Genomic DNA, 5,931 nt, shown 5'->3' with positions numbered 1-5,931 from the left:
TGGCGCCTTAGCCACTTGAGCCACAGGCGCCAAGCCCACACATACATTCTTATACACTCACACACATAGACACACACTGACCCACACATATACATGACCAGAGTGGGAAAGGGATGGAATGGATACATACTCTGCACATAAATGAAGTGTAGGAACCTCTGGTCCCTCAGTACCACCTTTCTGAGATGAGGAGCTCTCAGGAGAGGGAGACCTATACACCTGCCCACTGGCTATGGGACCAAGTAGAATACCTCAGAGCAGGATGGATGCCCTGGATTCACTATCCTTGCCCTCAGTCCTTTCACCCCGCCCAGGACCAGGCACCCCCAACCCCAAACCCTGCCTAGGCCTCCTCACTCCATCCATCCACACCCCACTGCAGTCCTTTATCTTTCCAGAGGGCAGGTCAGCTCACGCCCACTTCCACTAGCTCTGCCCATAACCTGAGCTGGGTAAGAAGGTACCACAGCCTTCATAACCTCACTTCCCCACTCTCCTGATACCCCACATTTAACCCTGAAAGTCAAGTTTACTGGTCATCAGATCTACATGAACCTTCTAGCTGTGGGGTCTCTGTAGCACTGGTCCCTAGGCCTGGGGTCCCTCTCTCCTCCATGTGGCCCTCATCTGTTTTTTCAGGCCCACATATGAGTTCTACCTCCATTGTCACTGGTGGGCAGTGGGACTTAGGTAGGTAAGTCATTTAACCTTTCTCAGTTTCAGTTTCCTTGTCTATAAAAAGGGATATAATATCTACAACAATTTGGGCTCTTATAATAATGTATGAAAAGTGTTGAGCATGAGCTCAGCACATAAAAGGCCTCAGTAGGCCTCTTAATGAAACTACATAATAACATGTCACTGGCTGGGAAGTACGAATCACACCTTTTTCACATTTGCATGACCACTACCCGGGCTATACACACCAGCGCATAGCACATGCTTGGTAAGCTGGTAATTAAGGAAGAAACACAGGAACCAACAAACAAATGCCTGTGTGGAGAGATCAGTGAAGGCTGGAAGAGGGTTCTTGGAGGGAGAGAAGGTGGGGTTAGGCTAGGCAGAGGAAATGGACTTTATGGTGGGGAAACGAGCATGGGCACAGGATGGAGAGAGAAAAGATAAGGTGCATGTGGCCAGACCAGGGGGCAGGGATGTAGAAAGCTCTCCTCTCCCAGACTGAGACTGGACCTGGCCCCTGCCCTGTGAATCTTTCCTGGGAAGCAGAGGTGATCAGGGGCAGCTTGGCAGTTCTGGCACACCTGGCAGCTCAGCAGGCCACCCTGTACACTCAGGCCTGGTCTGGCCTCAACCTTCTGGGTGGCTGGGGAAGACACCAAGCCTTGGGACACCTTCAGGGCTGCTGGGTGTCTGCAGCAGTTACAGCATGGCAGGAATGGCTCAGCCCAGACTGTAATTGTGAGACCAGGAAGATAGGCAGTGCCAGCCCCCAGGCAGCCCAGCACCCAGAGAGCCAGAGTGCTGCCTGGCAAATGCAGCCGGGGTTTCTGGGCACCTGGCCTCCATTTCTCTTTCCAGGCTGATACTCAGAGTCCAATCCTTGTCCTCCCTGCTCACTCAAGGGAAGGCTGGGAGGCAGGGAGATATGTGGCAGCTTAGAAACCCCACCATGGTGTGGCTTCCCACTAGGCCCTAATGCTCCTGCCACATGGGTGGAACTTGTCAAGCCCAGGTGTCCCCAGCTCCCAGCAGTGATGACTTAAAAATGGCCCCCACTCCCACCCCCAAAAGAAGTGCAGTGAAGCAAAGTGTGGGAGGAGGCTGGAGGACTCTCAGAGGGTGTTAGTGATGAGAAGAGAGGGCCTGGGAAAAGGCGAGACCACCTCCTCTGTGCTGGACATTGGTACATGTTCATATGAATTATTTTAATGAAATCCCTACTCTAAGGCTTTGGGAAAGGCCACATTGATCATTTTTATAGAGAAGAAGCAGGTGGTTCAAAGACGTTAAGTAACTTTTCCCAAGGCCAGATAGCTGCTTTGAGGCAGGTAAAGCTGGTATTTGAACCCAGGGGCTGCTCGTTCCAAAGCTTTGCCATTAAACACTGTGCTCCTCACTTTTCAGTTGCTTCCATCTCAAGGAGTGATGCTTTTCTGTGTGTAATTTAATGGCACTCTGCATAGCAAGAACCTCCCTGACAAAGGCCCACCTGGGGGCTTCCTCCCCACCCCCCACAAGTGGAAAAGAGAAGGCAGCTCCAGTCAGAGAAGACAGGGCCCTTGAGCCATCCCTGCCTTGCAACTGGAAGTCAGGTCTGGGTTTACAACCCCATGCACTCATTAGAGAAGATGGAGGAAGGGCAGCAGGAAACATTCAAGGAAGTGGGCAGTGAGCCTGGGATCTCTCCCCTGGCAGCCTCTTGGGAGTGGGCAGGGCTGGAGTGCAGTGGTCATGGGCTGCAGTGAGCACTCAGACTTGTTCCCCAGCCCCTGGGAAGCTTTCTCCATGGCTAGCCATTCTTCCCACTGGCTAGGATTGGCACTACCCTATGCCATTTCTCCCCCACTGTAGGTGGAAGCCCAGGGTAGGGAGGAGGAAAGAAAAGAAGAAACAGTGACCTGGTCTCAGGTCTTTTTTGCCTCTTCTACCCTAAAGCCCACCAAGGTCTTCCAAGTCTGAATGGGGTAACATTTAGTGAGGCACATATGTATGTTTCTGAGACCATGGTCAACATGCCCAAGCCTAAGGAAGGGGCCAGGAACCAGCAAAGTGGGGAGAAGACCTGGGCACGTGTGTAGCTGTGAATTTATGAGGAGTCAGTGAGATCACCGTACCCACCCACCAGTAATAGGCCCTGTGACAGACAGAGGAGGCATGTGGCTGCTTACCCTTTCCCCTCCCCAGGCCCCTAGACTAGGTCTTACTGCCCAGTGCCTAGGACAGCCACAGCCTGGAAGGAACCCGGGGTGGGCTGCAGACCGGGGGTTGGGAGCCCGTCTGTTCTGGTTCCTCAGGGGCCCTTTGGCCTGGAACATTTGGTGGAGCCCATTAAAATTAAAAAGCCAAGTGGCTGGTGGCTCTGAATGCCAGCTCGTTTTCCCTGGCATGGTGGGTCCTGTTTAAGGGAACCAGCTGGCATTAATGGCACACAACTCATCATGAACAGCAGCTAGCGATCAGAAAAATCGGAGCTAATAATCGGGTTTGAGAAAGATAATGAGATATGGAACAATCACTGCTGAGGGTCCCCCAGGGTCTGTTTTAACAGCCTCCAAATAAACTACAAAATAGAAATTAACCAAACAGGAGCTCCATTTTGACAGAGGGGGAAAACAAACAGGGTGTGGATTTTGCACAAGAATTTCTTGCATGGTCAGCCATGGGGGATCCTGGGATAGGCACGACCCCAGGCCCTATGGGCATCAGCAACAGCCCAAGAGAGGCCATGGCCTTCTCTGACCACTCGTTTCCAGGCTCTGGCCACTAGGCTAGTGATTTTGCCATGAGCAAAATGCACCTATCCTGGAGCTGATAGGGGGCCAGGGGAGAGGTGGAAGGCCAGCATTCTGAGACTGCACATGGGCTGGTAGCTCCATGACACAGAATCTTTAGTGTCATGAGCTATGTGACTGGTGGCTGCATCCTTAAGTACCAAGGACTCTCCTGCCACCAGCAGCCTAATTTCTTCAAGGCCAGCAAGGAGACATTGGCTGAGGCTGGAGCAATACCTATATCCCTCTCCCACCTGGGCCGCACCCTGCAACTCCAGCCTGCACAACCTACCCTGGCAGATGGCTCTGTTTCCATGGGTTCAGGGCACTCCACCTTTACATACCCCCAACAAAGATTATTATACTCCTCCTCACACACGCCCTCCCTCCTCACCCATTCCCAGCTCAGCAACTCATGCCAGAGATCTCAGTACCTTCCTGGACAGGGGCCTCTCCTGGCCCACATCTAACCATTGCTCCTGGTTCTACCTTTTGGATATCTTGATTGTGGTTCTTACTGCTGCCTGCGCCCACCACTCAGCACACATCACCTCTTTCCTAGATGACTACCCACCTCCTAAACAAGCCCCTGCTTCCACTCCTATGCCCTCCAACCTACTCTCTATAGTAGCCAAAGTAAGTTTCTAAAATCCCATGGCCACTTTGGAAGGCCCAGACAGAAGGATTGTTTAAGGCCAGGAGCTCAAGATCAGTCTGGGAAACAGTGAGATGACCTCCCTACACTCCCACTCCTCCCATTTCTATTAAAAAATTAGCCAGATGTGGTGGTGCATATGCTTGCAGTCCCAGCTACTAGGGAGGATGAGGCAGAATGATCTCTTGAACCCAGGAGTTTGAAGTTATAATGAGCCATGATGATACTATAGCACTCCAGCCCGGCTGATGGAGCAAGACTCTTGTTTCATTAAAGAAAAAAAAAAAAAAAAAAAACTGCGTAGCAACCTGCTTAAAGTGGTGGCTCATAGAACCAAAAGAGCCACACCTGCTTGCAAGGCTCTGGCCACCTTCCTGTTCCTTCCTGGAGCCAATCCCCCTAGAGCAGTGCTTCTCAACCTTCCTAATGCCATGACTCTTTAATACAGTTCCTGTGGGTCGCAACCCACAGGTTGAGAACCACTGCCCTAGAGCCTTAAGTATTGCTTCCCCCCCAGATCTCCTCACTTTTCAGCCTCAATGTGAGGCTCCCTCTTCACTCAGGGCCCCCTGGGGATCAAATGGGCCTGGAGAACAATGGAGAAAAGGGCATGCCTTAAAGGAGGATGGCATGTGACTCTTGTGTGGTGGATAATAATGTAAACCAATGCTCAGCCTTTGCATGGGTTGGAGGGGGGCGCTGGGAAAGGTCAAGGAATCTCTGAAGTACTGAAAATAACCACCAGAGGGCATGCTTTGTAGCACAAACTTGGTAACCAAATGGACCCATGACCCTCCATGGATGTCTATTGTCCTCTAACCTCAATCAGCTTGTTGCTTGTTGGTGGGGTCAGCCTGTAACTCTATTACAGTGGTCAACTGGGTGTGGCAAAGTTATACACGGGCAAAAATGCCAATTAGCTCCAGCTGCAACTGAGTGGCTTGTTTGCTGGCAACAGTGATCAAACATGCCCCAGAACCATGCCCCACAGGGACCAGGGGGCTGCCTGATAGGAAACCAATTACACTAGATGCCTTCCACATAGGAAGGGACAACTTGTCCTCCCCAGAATAGATGCTGGGCTGCTTTTCTTGCCACTGCCAGCATCACCATCTGCAGGCTTCTGAACACTTCAGATTCTCTACAGCAGTGGTTCTCAACCTTCCTAATGCCGTGGTCCTTTAATATAGTTCCTGTGGGTTGCGACCCACAGGTTGAGAACCGCTGCCCTGCGGGGTCCATGAGATGGGCCCTCCAACCCTGAAGCCACTCACTGAAAGCTGTGAGACAATAATCTGGTTCAGGATTCACAGGTACTGTCATCCACCTCCAGGCCCCAAGAAGAACAGAAGGGCCTGGGTTACACCCTCTACCACAGAGCCAGCCAGGCCCCGTCTTGGAGGACACAGGGATACTTTAGGCCAGGGATGAAAAATGTGCTGCTTTGGCCAGAAAACATAGGCCTAGGGACCAAGTATGAAGGTGAACAGAGGGTCTAACTTTGTTGCACCTAAAGAAGCACTCAAGAAAATTTCTTACAGCCCAGGCATGGTGGCTCACACCTGTAATCCCAGCACTCTGGGAGGCTGACGTGGATGGATTGCCTGAAGTCACAAGTTTGAGACCAGCCTGAGTCATAGTGAGGCCCTGTCTCAAAAAAAAAAAAAAAAAAAAAAAAAAAGATGGGTGTTCTGGACGGTGCCGACAGACCTAGCTGCATGACTGACTCAGGCAAGAGGATTGCTTGAGCCCAAGAGTTTGAGGTTGCTCTGAGCTAAAGACGCCATGGCACTCTACCAAGAGTGACCAAGTGAGATTCTGTCT

At 51.5% G+C, this 5,931-nt stretch overlaps 1 protein-coding gene across 4 annotated transcripts in view; it reads right to left on the bottom strand.

The window, feature by feature from the left end:
* SFXN5 (sideroflexin 5) overlaps positions 1–5,931 on the bottom strand; it is a 118,705-nt gene that overhangs the window by 46,855 nt on the left and 65,919 nt on the right. The window lies entirely within an intron of this gene.

The sequence above is a fragment of the Otolemur garnettii genome, unplaced genomic scaffold (assembly GCF_000181295.1).
Source record: "Otolemur garnettii isolate 467f Iridium unplaced genomic scaffold, OtoGar3 scaffold00068, whole genome shotgun sequence".
NCBI lineage: Eukaryota > Metazoa > Chordata > Mammalia > Primates > Galagidae > Otolemur > Otolemur garnettii.
Note: the sequence above shows the minus strand (reverse complement) of the source record. Positions and strands in the feature narration are given on the sequence as shown.